Source organism: Myxine glutinosa, chromosome 10 (assembly GCF_964187855.1).
Source record: "Myxine glutinosa chromosome 10, kmMyxGlut1.1, whole genome shotgun sequence".
Taxonomy (NCBI): domain Eukaryota; kingdom Metazoa; phylum Chordata; class Myxini; order Myxiniformes; family Myxinidae; genus Myxine; species Myxine glutinosa.
The window spans coordinates 83,464,671-83,487,799 of record NC_136270.1 but is presented as its reverse complement, the minus strand read 5'-3'; the positions used below and the strand labels follow the sequence as shown (position 1 = coordinate 83,487,799).

The following is a 23,129-nucleotide window of genomic DNA, read 5'->3' as shown; positions in this document are numbered from 1 at the left end:
ACTAGGCACGGAGCCGTCCCCCTGCCGGCCAAGGTGGAGGCGGTGAAGGGGTTTCCGCGCCCCCGCACGATCAGAGGGCTGCAGGAGTTCCTGGGCATGGTGAACTTTTACCATCGGTTCCTGCCCCGTATCGCCCAGCTCCTGCGCCCCCTGCACAAAGCTCTCCGAGGTAAGCCGGGCAAAGGCGACGTTACCTGGACCGAGCAGATGGACACGGCGTTCACGGGCGCGAAGCTCGCCTTGGCTAACGCCACCATGTTCGCGCACCAGGCGCCCGATGCACCGATCGCCCTCACCACCGACGCCTCGGACTACGCGGTGGGCGCGGTGCACGAGCAATGTGTGCGTGGAGCTTGGCAACCGCTGGCGTTCTTTAGCCGGCAGCTTCGCCCGCCCGAACGCCGTTACAGTACCTTCGACCACGAGTTGCTTGGGCTTCACTTGGCGGTCAGGCACTTCCGCCATCTGCTCGACGGGCTTGCGGTCACGGCCTTCGTCGACCACAAGCCGCTGATCTTCGCGATGGGCAAGGTCACCGAGCCGTGGTCGGCCCGGCAGCAGCGTCACCTCTCGGCCGTGTCCGAATACACGACGGACATTCGGCAAGTCGCGGGGAAGGACAACCCGGTGGCGGATTGCCTTTCCCGGGCCGTCGCCCACGGAGTCCACCTCGGCATCGACTATGCCCGGATGGCAGCGGACCAGGCCGCTGACCCCGACATCCAGGCCTTGCGGACCGCCGTCACGGGCCTCCGCGTCACCGAGATGCCGTTCGACGGCGCGGGCGCGGCCCTCTTGTGCGACGTCTCCCTCGGGCGGCCTCGCCCCATCGTGCCCACGGGCTGGCAGCGCCAGGTGTTTGACGCCATCCACGGCCTGTCCCACCCGGGCGCGAGGGCCTCCCAAAGGTTGATCGCCGACAAGTTCGTCTGGCATGGCCTCCAGAAGGCCGTCCGCGGCTGGGCCAGGACGTGCCTCGCGTGCCAGCGCGCCAAGGTGCACCGGCACACCCAGGCCCCGTTGGCCCCGTTCACGGTGCCGGAACGCCGGTTTGACCACGTCCACGTGGACCTGGTGGGACCTCTGCCCCCCTCGCGGGGTTTCACCCACGTCCTCGCCATGGTGGACCGCACCACCTGGTGGCCGGAGGCCGTGCCCTTGGCGTCGCCGACGGTGGCGGACGTCGCGCAGGCTTTCATCGCCACCTGGGTCGCCCGGTTCGGCGCCCCCTCAGACATCTCGTCCGACCGCGGCCCCCAGTTCACCTCGGAGCTCTGGGGGGCGGTCGCGCAGGGGCTCGGGGTCCGGCTGCACCGAACCACGGCCTACCACCCCCAGGCTAACGGCCTGTGTGAGCGATTTCACCACTCATTGAAGGCCGCGCTCCGGGCCACCCTCCGCGACGGCGGCTGGGTCGACAGGCTCCCCTGGGTCCTGCTGGGCCTCCGGACGGCGCCCAAGGAGGACCTGCGCGCATCCGCGGCGGAGTTGGTCTTCGTGCAACCGCTGCGGGTGCCTGGCGAGTTCCTCCCCGACTCCACGGCACCATGGTCCGCGGCACAGCAGCGCTCCGCTCTGCAAGAGACCGCCCAGAGGTTCGCCCCGGTGCCAACGGCATGCCACGGGCACCCACCGACGCACGTCGCCCCGGAGCTTCGCACGGCGGAGTACGTCTTCGTCCGCCACGATGCCCACCGGACACCACTGCGGCCCCCGTACGACGGGTCTTTCCGCGTGCTGGAGACCGGGGCGAAGCACTTCACCCTGGACATCGGCGGTACTCCTGACCGCGTTTCTGTAGACCGCCTCAAGCCGGCCCACCTCGGCGTGGACCATCCACCGCCAGTGGCCCGACCCCCGCGTCGGGGCCGCCCCCCTGCACCGCCAAGCCCCGCCGCCACGCCGCCCCCCGGTCCTGCACCCATCCCAGGGGCAGGCAGGGGCATCCCTCCTGGCATCCCTGTACCCCGGACGCCGCCGATCGCCAGGGGGCGCTTCGGCCGGGTCATCCGTTTGCCCCGCAAACTGGCCCTCCAGGTGCGCGGGAATTCTGGGGGGGCGCGTGTGGCGGACACGAAAGCCCACTGGCGTGGTGACATCATTCCGCGCACCAAGTGGGCGGCGGCCACGCCCGAGGGGTAGGCGTGGCCTGAGGATATACACGGGGCGCGCAGCCTGGAGCGCGCTAGTGTTACAGTGAGCTCCTCAAATAAAGACGCTTATAAGTTACCGCTTGTCCGCTTCCTCCTTGCTCGCAAGCAGCGCGTGTAACGCCGCGCTTTAGAATATATTTTTTTCTTGACTTGGGTTTACTTTCTTAACTCAGTATATCAATCTGGTGAGTTTCTTTTACACTTTGGTGATTTATTTGTTAAAAGAACCATGTCACTGATTGTCTGTCGCAGCAAGAAGTCAACAACAGGATTATATCACAGGTGGCGTGGCAAAATGTACGGACAGGTGCATTTGATGATTGGATTCACAATCGGGTATACAAGGGTTGTTGCGTTCTGTATTAGTGGAAAACAACTGCTGCACGTCTCCAAAAGTTATTGCCGCTTCCTCTGCAGATGGTCCGTCAACTCGACAATGCTGTTTGTCATGGAGTGGTGGCTTTACCAAATTACGGCTTGAAACAGCGTGCTATTGCTCGGCAGTATGGCATCACTCAAGGTCAGGTGTCAAAGATCCTGAAACGAAATGCTCAGAGGGGTGTCCCTACTCCAATTCCGAGGCCAGGACGTCCCCGCAGAACCACAAGGAGGGATGATCGCCAGCTGCACCGGTTAGTCCGCAATGGCCGTACAAAGTCAACTAATCGGCTTAGGGCTGAGTGGCAGCAACTGATAAATGTGCCTGTATCCAGAAGGCTAGTCAACCAACGACTGGTTCAAGCAGGCTATCGTGCCAGGCCTCCCCTGAGAAAGCCACGCCTGACCAGACAACACTGCCAGCGCCGATTGCAGTGGCCAGAGAGCACCGTCAATGGCAGCCAGGACACTGGAATCACGTGATCTTCAGTGACGAGTCTAGATTTCTGGTCTATCGTCAAGATGGCCGCGTCCGAGTGCGCAGACAAGTGCATGAAGCCTACAACAAAGATTGTATAGTGCCAAGAGTCCAAGATGGAGGTGGTGAGGTGACCGTTTGGGCTGCTTTTCATGCAGGGGGCCAAACTGACCTGGTTGTTCTGAATGGAAACCTGAACCAGTTCAAGTACAGGGCCATTCTGGAAGAAACATTGCTTCCAATTGCTCGTGCAGCCTTTCGAGGAAACTTTGTCTTCCAAGATGACAATGCACGGCCTCATCGTGCTCGCATGATCCAACACTTTCTTGCTGACCGTGGTGTACAGCATATGGAGTGGCCTGCCATGTCCCCGGATATGAATCCGATAGAGAACTTGTGGGCAGAATTAACGCGTCAAATCGACCACTTGGACCAGCAGCCGACCTCTGTGCGTGAATTGCAGCAGGCTATTGTCACTGCATGGCAAGCGATTCCTGTCCAAACCTTGGCAAATCTCGTGAACAGCATGCCTCAACGTGTAAGTGCTCTCCTGAATGCTCGTGGGGGTTACACGAAGTACTGAACTGTAATTTTACTGTCCGTAATCCCCGTCGTAATTTAACTTTTGTTTTTGTTAAAAAAAAATTTTGGCTAATGTGCAAAATAAAGACATACTTCTGGAAAACGTACAGAAGTTTAACACAGTACTGTCCATGAATTGAGTTCGATATCAGTTTACATCACTTTCAAGGATCAATTTATTTGTTTCGAAATGTCAAATGTGGTTTTTGTTTCTTTTAAAGGTCACATTAACAAAATCTAGAATAATTTCAACATAATTCCAATGAACTTTTGGTTCTAAGACATCTTGAAAAGTAAGTTCACCCCCACAAAAAAAATATTCCATATTAAATGCCAAGTCTGTATATACTGTTGCGGATCTCTGACGTCGGCCTTCCCCTTATCAAGGGGGGATTAATCCCCTTGTCCCTTTTACTGGCCGACGCGATCCCGAAGTTATCACGTTCCTTCCGGCCGGTGTTAATTAGGGTTGTTGGTCGAATTTAGTCCTATGACCTAATTACTAACACCGACCGTGAAGCAAGGAAATAACTCCCTCCCGAACCACGGCGTTAGTGGACACACCGAGCGAAGTGAGCCGCGATTCGTGCCGTTAACAAGGACTAGACCCGATTATAGCGGTTCCTTATCGTGCCACGCTTACCCAATGGAGAAAATACTGGGACGATCGAATTTAGAGGAAAACCAGGAAGAACAGGGAATTTATTAATAATGTACAAAGAAGAGGAAAAGAAAGGATGTACAAGAAAGAGGAAGAAGCAGGTACACAGGGCAGTCTTAATCACAGTCTTAACTTATTCCCTGGACTCGGGCCCGATCACTCTCAGATTCGGTCTCAGACTTCAGACTCACGCGGGGATGTACATGGTAGGGTGGAAGGTCCGGCAATGGCGTTCAGGCTCCGGTCCGGCTCCGGTCCTCGACCCGTACCAGGCGATGATGATGGAAACCCGGCAGGCAGCTCTCCGCGTAGCGTAGGCGCGAGCGGACAATTATTGTGATGGGGAAAAGGTAAGCTGGGCTATTGGCGTACGTAATATGTGTACCGGCGCCTGTACACGCGCCCCCGGTATTACTCGCTCCAAACGCCCCTTCCCCAATGTCCTGCACGCTGCAGTTCTTGGCAATGTGTGCCGCGCGCTCGCCCTTTGTAAGCTGGTTGCTACAGCGCGTCTTTCCCTCTCGTACTCAGCGCATGTTCCAGGTCAAGCGCCTCTCTCTACCCGCTCAGACCTGAAGGTCAACCTCCTATCACGCATGCAGTTGCGTCAGTCCTCTCGTAAAGCGCAATTCCTTCAAGTCCTCTCAACCTTCCCCAGCGAGTCCTGTTGAAGGGCTTTGCGTGCACGCTTTTTATCAACCAAGCCAGCGAATGCTCTCGGAGCCCCAACCATGCCCTGTCAGGCGATCTTACCTCAGCCCTGGTTGGCTGGTGTGGTTTTACCGGCTCCGCCTTCATGGCTGGTTGACGTGGCCACACCTCCGTCCTGGCGCTCCGCCCCCTTTTCGGGCCTCACCTCGTGGCTTTTGGGCTGGTTCGAGCGGAAGCCCAAAGGCAGCGAAGGCTGCTGGCCAAGGAGCGTAACAAATTGGGAGGGCCAATGGGGCACAGACTGGAGAGCGCTTAATGGCGTCGCTTGGAGGGAGGCTGCCAAAATGAACGAAAGGGGCCTACTCTTATTTGTTTTACGCAACGCAGATGCAACTATTGGGAATGGCCTTATCTAAACACATACTATGAAATAACTGACGTCCTATGGTGACCTACGTGTTGCTTGTGGCCTATCTATGGGGTGCAACCTTTAACCTTTAATGATGTTATATTTACAAGTGTGGGTTCTCAAAACCGCAACACTGCACCCCTCCTTTTGCCAGGCTTGGCACGAGCCGAACCGATACTTGGGTCAGGACTACTTTTACAACTACATGTGACACTTAGGTGTAGTTTCCCTCTACATTTACTCTACACCCTGAGTGCGGCAGTTTTAACACTGGATATGTCCCACCTGCTGCGTTGTGTACTATCTAACTGACTCACGCCCACAATTAACCGAATTACGGATTTATTCGCAAACTACACATAAAGCCGGTGGGGAGCATGTTATTTACAAGACACTAACTAATTATTTACAACTACAACCCAGGACCTGTCTTTTGTGGGAAAAAGAAGCGATATTTTGATAAGAGGAAACACCAATTGCACTGCACTGCACCAATACACCATACACCCATATGTACCACTAATAAACAAAATGCACAAAAAGCACCAGCCCCAAAATGCACTAAAAACATTTCAATATTATAAATGATGACTTGTGCTTGTCTGGTGGGCTGTGACGGATCTTCTTGCTTCGTCTTCATGGATCTTCGGTGTGCCCTCGTAAAAGTTTACCATCTTTGTTGTCCGGGCACACCAAGGATTAAATAATAAAAAGGGCACAAACCGTGTCCGCTTTTTATTTGGCCAGCAGGGCCAGAGTAGGTGGTCCGCCTGCATGGCATTGATGCCACTTAAAACACAGTGGTCCACAAGCAAGATGCTGCTGGCAGCAATGGTCTGTCCCAGCAAAGGTGCCAGGCCACAGAATGTGTGGTCCATATGGTGTACCAGTGCAGGCAGGCAGGCAGCAGGGTGCAGCGCAGAGTGCGGCCGCATGGCTCAGGGCACCTGCACACTCCCCTCGCACAAAAGACCATGGTCCATGAGTGGGGAGGAAGACAAAGCAGAGGTTAGTGGGGGGCAAGGGCGCAAGGGTACACACAATACGAGGTAATGTGGCATGAGGGCTAGGGCGCTGGAGAGCGAGCTGAGAAAGCTCGTCCCTACACATACGTCACCCCCCATGTCAATCTACACTACCCTTGCCCTTCCCCGTATTTACTCTTTACAAATTCGTCTCTACTGTCTCGTCCCCCATATCTCCCCTAAACCAAATTCGTCTGCCAATCCCTCCCAAGAAGGAAGGGATGGAATCAACACAATGTCAAACTCCGTCATGATGCGTCTTACATTCTCCAAATATCCGCAAAACCTGGTGTGGAGTCCTATCACCTCGTGAGTGGATGCGGATGGTGCGAAGAGATTTTCCTCCTAACTATCCTTCTAATTGACATTAACACCAAATTTGGGGTCTCACTCCCCCATTTTTTCGCACTGTGCCCTTGCACAATTTCGGGGCTGGGTCGTGTGGCTCTACTAGCAGGTATACCTACCTGCGCACCTCCGCCACTGAAGTTGCCACCCGAGCTTGCCTAGCTCCTGCGACTACCCTAACTTGGGGAAGGCCCTCCTGGCTCTCTAACCCTACTAATGCCCCCTCTGGCATTGGGCTACCCGGGTCCTCTCCTTAGGATCCTCGGGCCCCGCTGAACACTACCTGAACTCGAACCTGGCTCCCAGAGCCTACCTGCGGCCTCACCTGGCCGACAGACTACCAGTGGCAGCGTGCTCATTTAACCATATGTACCAATTAAGCCACACGCCCAGCCATTCCACATACTCATGCACCCCTCTAAGCACCACATTGCTACTACTCGCACCACAGATGTCAATATCCAACCAATTTACCTACTCCCTCTACCTAACTTTAAACTACCCTCCTCGGGTATTCGTGAAGGGGTTCATCCTTCCCCCATTCACTCCTTCGCACCATGCACTCCACACCACTCATTCCACACACCATGGCAGCAATGCGTGGTGGTGAGGTGTTTTGAATGACTTGGTGGTGAGGTATTTTGAATTACATGGTGGTGAGGTGTTTTGAATTATGTGGTGGTGAGGTGTTTTGAATTACGTGGTGGTGAGGTGTTTTAAATTATGTGGTGGTGAGGTGTTTTAAATTATGTGGTGGTGAGGTGTTTTGAATTACATGGTGGTGAGGTGTTTTGAATTACATTGTTGTGAGGTGTTTTGAATTACGTGGTGGTGAGGTGTTTTAAATTATGTGGTGGTGAGGTGTTTTGAATTACATGGTGGTGAGGTGTTTTGAATGACATGGTGGTAAGGTGTTTAGAATTACGTGGTGGTGAGGTGTTTTAAATTATGTGGTGGTGAGGTGTTTTAAATTACATGGTGGTGAGGTGTTTTGAATGACATGGTGGTAAGGTGTTTTGAATGACATGGTGGTAAGGTGTTTTGAATTACGTGGTGATAAGGTGTTTTGAATTATGTGGTGGTGAGGTGTTTTGAATGACATGATGGTAAGGCGTTTTGAATGACATGATGGTAAGGTGTTTTGAATGACATGATGGTAAGGCGTTTTGAATGACATGATGGTAAGGTGTTTTGAATTACTTGGTGGTGAGGTGTTTTGAATTATGTGGTGGTAAGGCGTTTTGAATGACATGATGGTAAGGTGTTTTGAATTACTTGGTGGTGAGGTGTTTTGAATTATGTGGTGGTAAGGTGTTTTGAATTACTTGGTGGTGAGGTGTTTTGAATTATGTGGTGGTAAGGCGTTTTGAATGACATGATGGTAAGGTGTTTTGAATTATGTGGTGGTAAGGTGTTTTGAATTACTTGGTGGTAAGGTGTTTTGAATTACGTGGTGGTGAGGTGTTTTGAATTATGTGGTGGTGAGGTGTTTTGAATTACGTAGTGGTGGGGTGTTTTAAATTACGTGGTGGTGAGGTGTTTTGAATTACTTGGTGGTGAGGTGTTTTGAATTATGTGGTGGTGAGGTGTTTTGAATTACGTAGTGGTGAGGTGTTTTAAATTACGTGGTGGTGAGGTATTTTTAATTACATGGTGGTGAGGTGTTTTGAATTACGTGGTGGTGAGGTATTTTAAATTACATGGTGGTGAGGTGTTTTGAATTACGTAGTGGTGAGGTGTTTTAAATTACTTGGTGGTGAGGTATTTTAAATTACATGGTGGTGAGGTGTTTTGAATTACGTAGTGGTGAGGTGTTTTAAATTACTTGGTGGTGAGGTGTTTTCAATTTCGTGGTGGTGAGGTGTTTTAAATTACTTGGTGGTGAGGTGTTTTAAATTACTTGGCGGTGAGGTATTTTAAATTACGTGGTGGTGAGGTGTTTTGAAATACGTGGTGGTGAGGTGTAATCGTCCCAAACTTCCAGTCTGCACCTACCCCTCTCCTATGTATGTGCTGAGGGGTTCTTTCTTGAAAAAAAAAACATTCAACCTAAATGTTCAACGTAAATTGCCTTTAAAAATGTAATATCACAAACACAACAAATAGATTTGTGCAAAATAATTGTTTGTATTATGATTGGTGTTAATTATGACAACACAGCAACTCAGGTACAGTCATTATCCTCAGCTAAAATAACCCTGTTCCTCTGTAGCTAGTATATATGTTTGTATACGTATGACTTCACTGTTTGCAAACTCTGTATATTCATTACACAGTTAAAATTTGAATCAGGGTAATGCACACAAACACTTTTGCATGATATATTCCTTATGCAAGCAAGCCAAGTTGATTTGCAATGAGAGCAAGATTTAATCAAACTGGAATAAACGTTCATTTACATTGGTGTAAATAATTAAATGGTTATAACATACCTTGGACGTTCATATACATTGGCGTAAATAATTAAATGGTTATAACATACCTTGGACGTTCATATACATTGATGTAAATAATTAAATTGTTATAACATACCTTGGACGTTCATATACATTGGTGTAAATAATTAAATTGTTATAACATACCTTGGACGTTCATATACATTGGTGTAAATAATTAAATGGTTATAACATACCTTGGACGTTCATATACATTGATGTAAATAATTAAATGGTTATAACATACCTTGGACGTTCATATACATTGGTGTAAATAATTAAATGGTTATAACATACCTTGGACGTTCATATACATTGATGTAAATAATTAAATGGTTATAACATACCTTGGACGTTCATATACATTGGTGTAAATAATTAAATGGTTATAACATACCTTGGCGTTCATATACATTGGTGTAAATAATTAAATTGTTATAACATACCTTGGACGTTCATATACATTGGCGTAAATATTTAAATGGTTATAACATACCTTGGACGTTCATATACATTGATGTAAATAATTAAATTGTTATAACATACCTTGGACGTTCATATACATTGGTGTAAATAATTAAATTGTTATAACATACCTTGGACGTTCATATACATTGGTGTAAATAATTAAATGGTTATAACATACCTTGGACGTTCATATACATTGATGTAAATAATTAAATGGTTATAACATACCTTGGACGTTCATATACATTGGTGTAAATAATTAAATGGTTATAACATACCTTGGACGTTCATATACATTGGTGTAAATAATTAAATGGTTATAACATACCTTGGACGTTCATATACATTGGCGTAAATAATTAAATGGTTATAACATACCTTGGACGTTCATATACATTGATGTAAATAATTAAATGGTTATAACATACCTTGGACGTTCATATACATTGGTGTAAATAATTAAATGGTTATAACATACCTTGGACGTTCATATACATTGGTGTAAATAATTAAATGGTTATAACATACCTTGGACGTTCATATACATTGGTGTAAATAATTAAATGGTTATAACCTTATAACATACCATGAAGATTGTCATGGGGACCGCAAGGCTAACCCCCGCTCTAGCAGGGTAAATGGCCTTAAAATGCATGTTGTTGTTGTGTTGTTATAACATACCTTCTCGACTCTCGAGTCTAGCTAGATACAGCACAGAAAGATGAATGTGAAAGCGTTTTATGATGTGACGTTTAGCGGACTGATAGATGTCGATTGCAGAAACTCTGATCACGACTATACACAGAGGTTGCAAGACCTGCAATAAATCCGGTACTTACCATGTCTGAGGTTTGAACTGGAATGAACTCGAGAGGATTGCACCATCAGCTGGTTACAGTACAACTTGTGTCGAAGGTTGAGATGTGTCATTCGGGGCGGAGTGATAAGATCATGCTTTCACAGCAAACTCACACACTGGGCACGGTAGGATGGGGGAAATGGGGGAAAAGTAAACAATGAACGCTGTAACGAGGGTAAAAGTACTTGTGTGTTGTATTAAATTATATTTAATATGCAAGGACATTCATCTTTAACATACAAACTAACACACACACACATATATATATATATATATCGTTGAAGGAGCTGTGGCTCCCACGTCGATCGAAAGAATGGACGCGACAAAAAGCTTGAATTCATCTGAGCTGCTTTATTAGAATCAAACACTCAGGCACTCTGGGAAAAACGTTTTACGGTCGGCAATATATATCTATTCCGCCAGGGGGTTTGCCCAGGCCTGGCGCCAGGGGGCGTGGCCCCGCGGGCCGGCTGCGGCCTGGCAAGCCGAGGGCGAGCCTGCCCGGGCGTCCCGACCGAGGCCTGGCAAGTCGAGCGCGGGCCTGCCCGGGCGTCCTGGACGAGCCCGGCCTGGTGATCGCTCCGCGTCCTTGATAGGTGCAAGGCGATTGTGTAACCCCAGCGGCAGCCGCTACACACGTCCCCCCAGAATCGACTTGCACCGACAGGGTCAACTTGAGGGGGGTCCTGATGACCCGGCCGAAGCGACCCCTGGTGGGTCGTGGGAGGGGGTCCGGTGAGGTGGTGGGCGGTCGAGTGGGGGGCACCGTGGACGGGGGGCGGCCTCGCCGCGGCGGGAGGGCCACCCGTGGTGGGTGGTCGGCACGGGGGCAAACCGTCGGGCGGCCTCCTGGAGGTCCGAGCGCTGGCGAGCTGCGGACCAGGGGCTGGTAGCGTCGGGCACGAATTCGCCCGGGACGCGTAGCACCTGGCCATAGACCAGCTCGGCGGTGGATGCCTGGAGGTCCTCCTTGGGGGCCGTGCGAAGGCCCAAAAGGACCCACGGCAGCCGGTCGGCCCAACCGCCGTCTTGAAGGCCGGCCATGAGCGCGGCCTTCATGGAGCGGTGGAATCGCTCGCACAACCCGTTTGCTTGGGGGTGGTAGGCCGTAGTACGGTGGAGCTTGACCCCCAGGTTGCGGGCGACCGCGCCCCACAGCTCGGAGGTGAACTGTGGTCCGCGGTCTGACGAGATGTCCGCCGGTGCGCCGAAGCGGGCGACCCAGGTGGCGATGAAGGCCTGCGCCACGTCGGCGGTGGTGGTGGAGACGAGGGGAACGGCCTCCGGCCACCTGGTGGTCCTGTCCACCATGGTGAGCAGGTGTGTGAACCCTCGTGATGGGGGAAGGGGGCCCACCAGATCCACGTTGACGTGGTCGAAACGTCGTTCGGGCACGGTGAAAGGTGCCAGCGGGGCCTGGGTGTGTCGGTGGACCTTGGCCCGTTGGCAGGCGGTGCAGGCGCTGGTCCAATCGCGGACGTCCCGACGAAGGCCGTGCCAGACGAAACGCGCCGACACCAGCTTCTGGGAAGCTTTCCGGCCCGGGTGGGAAAGGCCGTGGAGGGAGGCGAAGATGCGGCGTTGCCAGGTGACGGGCACGATGGGGCGAGGCCGGCCTTGGGAGACGTCGCAGAGCAGGACAGTGTCCGCGCAGGGGATGTCGGCCAGGCGGAGGCCCGTGTCCGCCGCCCGGAGGGCTTGCACCGTGGTGTCGGTGGTTTGGTCCGCCGCCATGAGCGCAAAATCCACGCCCAGGTGGACCGCGTTCGCGCTGGCCCGGGAAAGACAGTCGGCCACGGCGTTGTTTTTGCCGGCGACGTGCCGGATGTCCGTGGTAAACTCCGACACGGCGGAGAGGTGGCGCTGTTGGCGGGCCGACCATGGCTCCGTGACCTTGGCCATGGCGTAAACCAACGGCTTGTGGTCGACGAACGCCGTGAAAGGTCGGCCCTCCAGGAGGTGGCGGAAATGGCGGACGGCCAGGTGTAGACCGAGGAGCTCCCGGTCAAACGTACTGTATTTGAGCTCGTTCGGCCGGAGCTGCCGGCTGAAAAAAGCGAGTGGCTGCCAAACCCCGTTCACCCATTGCTCATGTACGGCGCCCACCGCGTAGTCGGAGGCATCCGTGGTGAGGGCGATGGGAGCGTTGAGCACCGGGTGAGCGAGCAGTGTTGCGTCGGCGAGGGCCCGCTTTGAGCTTTGGAAGGCCGCATCCATTGCTGCGGACCAGGCGATGTCGTGCTTGGCCGGCTTGCCCCGGAGGGCTTCGTAGAGGGGCCGCATGAGTTGAGCAGCGCGGGGCACGAAGCGGTGATAAAAATTCACCATTCCCAGGAATTCCTGCAGGGCCTTTATGGTGCGGGGACGCGGGAAAGTGGTGATGGCCTCGACCTTGGTTGGCAGCGGCACAGCCCCGTTCTTGGTGATGTGGTGGCCCAAAAAATCAACGGCCGTCGTGCCGAAGTGGCATTTGGCCGGGTTGACGATGAGGCCGTGCTCGCTGAGGCGCCCGAACAGTGTTCGGAGGTGGAGGAGGTGCTCGGCCCGGGACGTGCTGGCGACGAGGATGTCGTCCAGGTAAACGAAAAGGAACGGCAGGTCACGCAGCACGCCGTCCATCAAGCGCTGGAACGCCTGAGCCGCGTTCTTGAGACCAAACGGCATCCGCAAGAACTCGAATAAGCCGAACGGCGTGATGACTGCCGTTTTAGGGACGTCGGCCGCCCTGACAGGTACCTGGTGATATCCCCGTATGAGATCAATTTTTGAAAAAATGACCCGTCCCGCCAGACGGGCGGAGAAGTCTTGGATATGCGGGATCGGGTACCTGTCGGGTGTTGTAGCGTCATTAAGACGGCGGTAGTCGCCACACGGGCGCCATCCACCCCCCGGCTTTGGCACGATGTGCAGTGGCGAGGCCCACGCGCTATCGGAGCGCCGCACGATGCCGAGGTGCTCCAACGCGTCGAATTCGGCCTTCGCAACGGCAAGCTTGGCTGGGTCGAGGCGGCGGGCCCTGGCGTAGACCGGCGGGCCCGTGGTTGGTATGTGGTGCTCGATCCCATGCCGTACTGCGACGGCCGAAAACGTCGGCCGCGTGAGGGCCGGGAACTCCGCGAGCAGGCGAGCAAACTCGTTCGCCGCCGGGACGGTGCATGCCAGCTCGGTCGGCGCGGAGCTGCTCAATGTGCATACCAGGGAGCTGAAGGTTTCAGCGTTGATTAAACGACGCCGTTGGACGTCCACCAGCAGTCCGTGTGCGCAGAGGAAGTCGGCGCCGAGCAGAGCCATGGGCACGTTGGCGGTTACAAACGTCCAAGCGAAGCGTTGGCCGCCGAAGCAGAGGGTGACGTTGCGCGGGCCGAAGGTGCGGATAGTCGATCCGTTGGCCGCAACCAAGGAGGGGCCGCAAACCGCGGATTGCCTGTCCTGGTCAGAGGCGGGCATGACGCTCACTTGGGCGCCGGTGTCGCACAGGAAGCGCCGTCCGGACGCTTTATCCGTGATGAACAGTAAGTTGCCCGTGTGACTGTGGCCGGCGTTCATGGCAGGTAATGAACGCCGGCCTGGCCGTTTCCCGACCCGCCGAAGGTGCACGGGGGTCGGCATGTCCGGGCCTTCTGTCCGAACCTGGCATGATAGGAACACCACGCTTGGTCGGGTGGAGGCTTCGGACGTCGTGCTGAACGTGGTCGGCTCGGTATAGCGGCCGCCAATTGCGTCGGCAGTTCGGCCGTCGAACGCGCCGGGTGCTCGGGCGCCATGGATGGTGCATCAGGCGGCGGCGGGTCCCATGTCGCCGCTGCGATGCGCTGTCCCGCGGCGGAGATTTTGTCGGCTTCTCTGGCAAGGGCCCGGGGATCTGTGATCGTCGTGCTTGCCAGGGCGAGGCGTACCGGGTTAGGCAGCTGACGGAGGAACAGCTCCCGGAACAGGAATGCCGGAGAGTGCTCGCCGAGCAGCGAAAGCATGTAGTCCATTCGCTCGGAAGGGCGCGTGTCGCCGAGCTCCGGCAAATCGAGCAGGCGCCGTGCGCGTTCCGCCGCTGGGAGGGCGAAAGCATCGAGGAGAAGCTTCTTAATCGCGCCGTATTTGTCCGCGGCTGGCGGTCTCTCGAGGAGGCTCAGGGCGCGGGCTGCGGTGGCTGAACCGAGCGCAGCGACCACGTGGTGGAAGCGGGTGTCGTCCGCCGTGATGCCTCGCAGGGCGAACAGGGACTCCGCTTGTGCGAACCAAACCGCCGCGTGAGCCTCCCAGAAGGTAGGCAGTTTAAGGGCGACTGCCATGTCCATGTCGATAGGTCACCAATGAAGGAGCTGTGGCTCCCACGTCGATCGAAAGAATGGACGCGACAAAAAGCTTGAATTCATCTGAGCTGCTTTATTAGAATCAAACACTCAGGCACTCTGGGAAAAACGTTTTACGGTCGGCAATATATATCTATTCCGCCAGGGGGTTTGCCCAGGCCTGGCGCCAGGGGGCGTGGCCCCGCGGGCCGGCTGCGGCCTGGCAAGCCGAGGGCGAGCCTGCCCGGGCGTCCCGACCGAGGCCTGGCAAGTCGAGCGCGGGCCTGCCCGGGCGTCCTGGACGAGCCCGGCCTGGTGATCGCTCCGCGTCCTTGATAGGTGCAAGGCGATTGTGTAACCCCAGCGGCAGCCGCTACATCGTTGACTTTTTAATACGTCTTATGTTCTCACGTGAAACCATTCAAGTTTGAGAGGAGGGACGTCGGTCGTGGATTATTGCGACTTTGGGTTTCAGGTATAAGCCTTTTATTTATTCTGGAAGGGCTGGGCTAGAGTTCGGGTCCACACACAATAAACATGTGAAATGAAAAGTGTTTGTCACTAAAAAAAAGAATGATTTTGTTTGTTTTTTTATCTCATTTTGTCACGTGAAATGATCCAAGCTCATGGGAGAGAGGTCGGTTGGACGTGTAAAGGAATGGTAGACATACAGGAACGTGTGTACTTTTAAAATTGGCTAAAACATGAATAAACAAGAAAGAGCATAAATTGCAGACCCTCGCCAGTGTTATGGTATTACATTAGTTGTGTGGAACCGGAAGTGCTTGCTCGCGTTTTGGAGTATGAAGGTGGAGTTCCGGGTCAGGGGCAGGCGGTGTGTGTACGGGGTCGTTGCACATCAACATGATTCCGGGTGCTGCAATAAATGATTGTTCTCTTTGACATCGCCTCGTGATCTATTCTACATCTGAACTTTACATGGTGGCAGCGGTTTTACGACGCATATTCGAGCTCATTGAGGTAAAAATCCGGTGTTTCCTAGAGGATTCCTAATCATTACTGATCATTATGTTCATTCTTATGTCTTTCAGACCGTGTTCATTGTTGAAGTTGCAATAAACCGCCAACTGGATTAACAAAGAGAATTGGTCTTATTTATGAACACGGTCTGTTTGTGCATGTCCGATGAAGGGTCCCAAAGATGAAGGGTCCCAAAGCCGAGCTTGTGCTGAGGCCGCGGATGTTTGCGTCACTTCCACCCAACAGTGACTGTTCCTGCCATCGTGGCCGCACTCATCACTGCCCACACTGCCATACACGCCCCTGGACATGCCGCCAAGGTTGAAAAAGTCAAAAGGCCCACAATTGTCGCCGCTGGCTCCAGTGAAGAGTGGGCTTACTTCGAGTCACGATGGTCTGAATACGTCGATGCAACGAAAATCACTGGCCGCGATAAAGTAGTGCAGTTACTAGAGTGCTGTGACGAACCTCTGCGCAAGGATCTAACAAGATCGACAGGTGGTAGCCTTTCAAACAAACCCATCGAGGTGGTAATGGCAGCCATTAAAAAACTTGCTGTTCACGGAGAGAACACTATGTTTGCCAGAGTAGCACTACATAATATGCGTCAAGACCGTGATGAGACAGTGCGCAGATTCGGGGCCCGCCTACGTGGTCAAGTGGGAATATGCAAATTCCTAATCAAATGCCCTAGTTGTGATGCTGAAGTTAACTACACAGAAGCGATCGTGCGTGATGTTCTTACACGAGGAATTGCTGACCCTGAAATCCAGCTTGACCTCCTTGGTGACAAGAACCAGGACATGATCCTGGAGGACGTTTTCCAATTCATTGAGGCTAAAGAATCTGGCAAACGGTCAGCATCTACACTACTGGACACACACTCAGTGGAAGCAGCTAGCAGCACATATCAAAAGGCCAAGCAAGTAACCATCAAGGACAGAAACGACCCATGCTCCTACTGTGGCAAAAAGGGACACGGGAAGAGCGCCCCAGCCCACGTTCGCAAAACAGAATGCATGGCATATGGTCACAGTTGTGGGCATTGCAATCGCGATAATCACATGGAGAGTGTATGTCGCAGTAGGAACAAACCCAAACGCACGAGTGCCTCTTCTAATAACAGTGAAAATGCTGTGTTTGATACCTTATGTACTGTCCATGTATCAGAACAACAGTCAAATGAAACTCCTAACATATCTGGGCATGAATGTAATGAGTTTGATGTTATTAATTCGGGTCGATCAGGCAGTGAGCGTTCCATCACCCTTGACCACCATGTTTATGACAAACTCTCTAATATATGGATCAGGAAAGGTTCAAAACCTCAACCATTTGTTAGTGTGACTGTCAAAATCATGCGCGAAGACTATGCAGCCCTTGGCTTTGACCTTTCCACTCAGACCATGACTTGCCATGTCCCCGCGATGGCAGACACAGGGTGCCAGAGTTGCCTTGCTGGTATAAAGGTCATCCACCGCCTTGGTTTGCGCAAATCTGACCTCATCCCAGTAACCATGAGAATGCGCACTGCCAACAATTGAGACATAAATATCCTTGGGGCCACTGTACTCCGCTTGTCGGGCAAAGACAAACGGGGTCAGGCTGTTGAAACTAGGCAAATGACCTATGTCACAGAAAGCTCTGACAAGCTCTTCCTCAGCAGAGAAGCCTGTTTCGCCCTTGACATCATCCCGGATAGTTTCCCCAAGATGGGTGTAGACCTGACAGCACAGCATCCGGACGCAACAGCAGTCTTACAGGAAGACCCCACTACAGCGTGCCATTGCCCTCAGCATCGTCGACCCCCACCACCCCCGACAAAGCTGCCGTTCCCCGCAACTGATGCTAATCGCATGAAGCTACAACAGTATCTCCTTGAATACTATAAGTCAAGCACATTTAACACTTGTGAGCATCAAACATTGCCTCTAATGGATGGCCCGCCCATGAAACTGATGATGGATCCTAATGCTGAACCAGTGGCACACCACACACCGGTACCAGTCCCACTACACTGGCGGGATGTGGTCAAAGCTGGGATAGACCACGATGTACAGTTGGGTGTGCTTGAACCAGTCCCCATTGGTGAACCCGTCACCTGGTGCCATAGAATGGTTGTCTGTGCAAAGAAGAATGGCCAGCCATGCCGCACCGTTGATTTCCAGGCCCTCAACACCCATACTACATGGGAAACACATCACACGCCATCACCCTTTCATCAGGCTAGATCGGTTCCGAACGGTATGAAGAAGACGGTCTTTGATGCGTGGAACGGTTACCACAGCGTGCCCATCTGCAAAGAAGACCGGCACCTGACCACCTTCATCACACCCTGGGGTAGATACCGCTATAAAACAGCCCCTCAATGGTATATTGCGTCTGGCGATGGAGATACAAGACGTTATGACGAGATCGTGTCTGACATCCCCAATAAGACCAAATGCGTTTATGACGTCTTGCTATGGTCTGACTCGCTGGCAGACAGTTTCTTCCAGGCTGTTCAGTGGCTTGACACCTGTGGACAGAATGGAATCACCCTGAACCCTGACAACTTTGTGTTTGGCGAAGATATAGTGGAATTTGCTGGGTTCGAAATAACTCCCAATAGTGTCCGTCCTTGCAGGAAATACCTATGTGAGATCCTCGATTTCCCAACACCCAAGGACATCACAGATGTACGTTCTTGATTTGGACTTGTCAATCAAGTGTCATACGCTTTCAGTATGGCTGAGAAGATGTTGCCGTTCCGGCAACTACTTAAACCTAGTACACCGTTTAAGTGGGATGAGCACCTCCAAGATGCATTTGAAGAGTCGAAAGCTGTCATTGCCAGTGAGATTGAGGAGGGTGTCCGGATATTCGACCCAAGCAAGCCCACGTGCCTCGCTACAGACTGGTCCAAGACTGGCATTGGCTTCTGGCTACTGCAGAAACACTGTACCTGTACCAACATAAAACCCTTCTGTTGTCACACAGGATGGAAAATCACACTCGTTGGCAGCAGATTCACCCACCCTGCTGTATCACGTTATGCACCAGTTGAGGGTGAGGCCCTAGCAGTTGCTGATGCCCTAGACAAGGCCAGATACTTTGTTCTGGGATGTGAAGACCTCATAATCGCTGTTGACCACAAACCTCTGCTCAGGATCTTTAATGATCGTAGTCTAGAGGATATCTCAAACGCTCGACTTAGGAACTTGAAGGAGAAGACCCTGCGATACAGGTTCCGGATGGTCCATGTGCCGGGGATTAGACATCGCGCCACAGACTGCATCTCACGCCACCCTACTGGAGAGCCTGTGAAACTGACCCTCACTGACGATATGGCGGCCATTGATTCCACACCCATCATCCTGACGCATTCCAAAACCCTCCTGAGTGGCTTACGTAGATCAGCACCAGAAATCCCCGACGACTATGTTTCCACGTCTGTTATGTCCTCCCTCGCCTCACTCAGCCTCAAATCTGTAAAATGGGACAGGGTTCGAACCACAATAGCGAGTGACAATAACATGCAGAGCCTTGTTGACCTTATCGAGTCAGGTATCCCTGAATTCCGTCATGAGCTCCCTGGACCCCTACGCGAATACTTCCAATTTCGAGATAGTCTACATACAGTTGATGGTGTCATACTCTACGAGGATCGTGTCCTTATACCACCGTCTCTCAGGGACGAGGTGTTAGCCGCTCTGCACGCTACCCATCAAGGGGTCACCTCTATGACTGCGAGAGCAGAGTCTTCCATCTTCTGGCCTGGCATCACCCCTGCCATTGCGGCCCTTCGTGCTGGGTGCTACCATTGTAATCGGATTGCGCCCTCCAATCCAAGTGCACCACCCACTCCTCTGACACCTCCAGATTATCCATTCCAATGCATGTGTGCCGACTACTTTCACTACAAAGGATGCAACTACTTGGTATTGGTCGACTGGTATTCTAACTGGCTAATAGTTGAGAGAGCCTCACATGGTGCAGGTGGACTAATCGCTTGCCTAAGACGTACCTTTGTCACATTTGGTATCCCTGATGAATTAGCTTCCGATGGTGGTCCTGAATTCACAGCTGTCGCTACACGTCAATTCCTCAAGGACTGGGGTGTACATCATCGACTCTCCTCAGTAGCTTATCCACATAGCAACTGCCGTGCTGAAGTTGGTGTCAAGACTGTGAAGCGTCTTCTCCTGGACAACACTAGCCCTAATGGAGGCCTTGATACCGATGCATTCCAACGTGCACTGCTCCAGTATAGAAATACTCCACCTAGCAGATACAAACCTCATAACACCTGGCGTGGGACTCTGGCGGCTCGGGAGGAAGCACTTCGCAACCGCCACATGAGAGATGCTGAGCGCTGGTCTGAACATACCAACAGACTCTTGCCCCTTGTTGTCAGCGACTGTGTTCGCACCCAGAATCAGACCGGGCCACACCCCCTCAAATGGGACAAAACCGGCATCATCATTGAGGTTCGCCAGTTTGACCAATATGTGGTAAGAGTTGACGGTTCAGGAAGGGTTATCTGCGCAATAGGAAATTCCTGCGAAAGTACATTCCTGTGCTAACACCCCTACCAAGATTGACGATAGATGGTGATATTGGAGTGCAGAGACCAATGGTTCGGCAGAACATCCCACACCCATGCATTGTGCACACCACAACCCCGGCCAGTCACAAGGAGGCTTGTGGCCCATCCATTACTAGTCCAATGCCACCGCAACATCCCACCATCAACTCTGACACCACTCCACCGCAGCCACCTGCTACGTTTCCTGTTGAATCATCCAGGGTCAACCGTAGCCCTCCTGGCCGCCATCAGCTCTTTGATGATCCCCATCTATGGCTAAGTCATCGCAGGTAACTCGGCATATCAGTGCAGTGTCTCCAATGTCACCTCCTCAAGTCAGTGGTCCCAAACCCAATACGGTTACCACACGCCCTGCGCTTGACAAACCAGCTGCTGCACCCAGACGGTCCGGCCGAAGCACTAGCAAGCCTGCCTGGCACTCTGACTATGACATGTGATTCTGGCATTGACCATTACTGACATTGTGTTTGGTTTCTGGTTCACCAGTTCTTCAATTAGCTTCAAAGTTAGTTACATAATGTTGTGGATATGGGATTGGCATCCATCCATATCCGCTTGTAAATATTCCCCTATTTCCTCAATACTTCCCAACTATCCCCAATCCCCCATTCCCTAGTCCCATTTTCTGTAAACAACACTCTGTAGACCCAACCTCCCCCTATTTCCCCCATTAAATGTCGTGCCCAGGTTCACCGCATCTCATGTAAGACAACTATAGGACATCTTGCTAGTTATTCTTAGTCTATGTCAGTTAAGGACTCGTTTCCATTAATTCTGACCCTTCGTTGCACCAGAATGTGATTGTATGGCACCGTTAGGAAGTTTAGGACCTCCCAATACCTCCCCGCAGCTCTTCCTCACGGTTCAGCAACAACAACAACAACAGCAACGGCAGCGGCGGGCGCGGGAAGTGCGCGTCCTCACTCCGGCTTGGTTGGTAGGGGGTGTTGGGAGGGCACCAGGCCTTTCCAACGAGCCGCCATCGAACATGTGCTCGACGGGGTTACCAAATAGGGGCTCCCTGTCAGCTCCTCGTCAAGGGCGGAGCCCGGTAACCCCCGCACCCAATGGAAGCGGCGGACCGGCCCCAGTGGGGCGGAGCCAACCAGCCGAGGGCGTGTCACTCCCCGTTGAGCATGCGCAGCAGAGGGAGTGGTGACGTCAGATGCGCGCTGAGCTTGGAGCAAGCAAGACGTACCCTCCGAGCGCTGTGAGGCCTCCCCGCATCTTCTGGACTGGACCGTGCTTTATCCTGTCCCCGAGCCAAGGTGCACCTTGTGCCATCGAACTACCTGTCCCTCCCTGCCATCAATCCCTGTGTAAGTCAGCCTTGTTCCGTTTGTCTGTGGTCTGTCTGGGATGGATAAGATTGTATTTAAGTGCCCATCTCTTCTGTGTCTTTACCTCACTGCCTTGTAATCTACCCCCTTTTCTCCACCACTGTAATTATACCCTCCTCCGGAGGTCTTGAGAACTGTACCCCTTGCGTCGTTTCCTCTTTCCCAGTCGTCGCGTCCTTTCCATCATTGATTTGGCATAGCGCGATTTGGTCAACGTCTGGGTGGAATCGGGGTCTAGTCGGGGAATAACTGTTCGGTCGCGGCAATACCACCGCTCGGTAAATAACATCTAAACCGCGTCCGTAACAATTGGTGTCAGGAGTGGGATACGGACCCGAAGCGCGCTTAACGCGCTCAAAATTATAAGTCACCGAAATTTGATTTTGTTTTACAAAAAACCCGAATTTTGAAAGTCGCGCTATGGGAGATCAAGACGGCTGGGTTCCGGTAGAGGAGAGTGAGGCAGGGTCGATCCAGGACCAAATTGAGGGACATGAGGAGAGCGAAGCAGTGAGGGCGGCAGGTTCGCAAAATGGCGTCCTCGCGCACGAGGTTACGGGCGCGCAAAATGGCGCCTCGCACATGGCTACGGCGACCGCGCCCGCGACCGTAGCAGCGCCGCTGGTGGATTTGAACCTTTTTAAAATACAAATGAAGGCCCTTATGGCCCAGAATAGCGAACAATTGGAACAAAGAATGAGCAAGCAATTAAGGGAGGACATGGGGGCCAATAGCCAACGGTTAGAACAAAGAATGTGGTCCAATAGCGAGAAATTGAGGGAGGACATGGGGGCCAATAGCCAACGGTTATAACAAAGGATGGGGTCCAATAGCGAGAAATTGAGGGAGGACATGGGGGCCCAGATCGGAGGGTTAGGGAGTAGAATAGAGGGATTAGACAATAGATTAGGGGAAATACAGGAGGGGTTAACGGGGGTAGAAAACAGAATGGCCGCTCAAGAGAATCAAATGGAAGGGATGAAAAAGGGGTTAGAGGGGTTAGAAAACAGTATGGAAGGCAAATTGAGGGACATGAGGGACCAAGCGGCAAGGGAAGTTAAAAAATGGGGCAGCAGATAGAGGGGGTCAGAATGGGGGTAGAAACTAAATTGGATGCTCACAGGGAGGAAATGGAGCAGATGAGGGTGGCATCTGGGCAGGAGATGCAAGTGATGGGAGAGGAGATCAGAAGAGGTGTGAGTGAGGAGGTCGGAGGAGTGCGCGAGGAGGTGAGGCACTGTGAGGAGCGCATGGAGAAGGAGGTGAGAAAGGGGACTGTAAAATTGCAAGGTGGTATAGAGGAGTTGACGCTGGGAGTAGAACAACTGACAGTGGGACAAAAGGAGTTGGGGGACCAGGTAAAGAAGAACACAGCGGTAATAGAGGGTTTAAAATCGACACAGAAGGAGATGAAAAAGGACGTAGGGGTAATTAAAAAAGAGTGTCAGACGGTACGTGAGGGACTGACAACGAGGTTGGACGAGGTG

The 23,129-nt window shown here is 52.6% G+C and overlaps 1 protein-coding gene across 2 annotated transcripts in view; it reads right to left on the bottom strand.

The window, feature by feature from the left end:
* PTER (phosphotriesterase related) overlaps window positions 1-10,434 on the bottom strand; it is a 62,017-nt gene extending 51,583 nt beyond the window's left edge. The window contains exon 1 of one of the 2 annotated variants that reach the window (XM_068126641.2): window positions 10,270-10,434. The gene's annotated coding sequence lies outside the window, so the exon portion shown is untranslated. The remainder of the gene's footprint in view (window positions 1-10,269) is intronic. The other variant, XM_068126642.2, reaches the window with a different exon arrangement.
* Window positions 10,435-23,129: the final 12,695 nt, after the last annotated feature.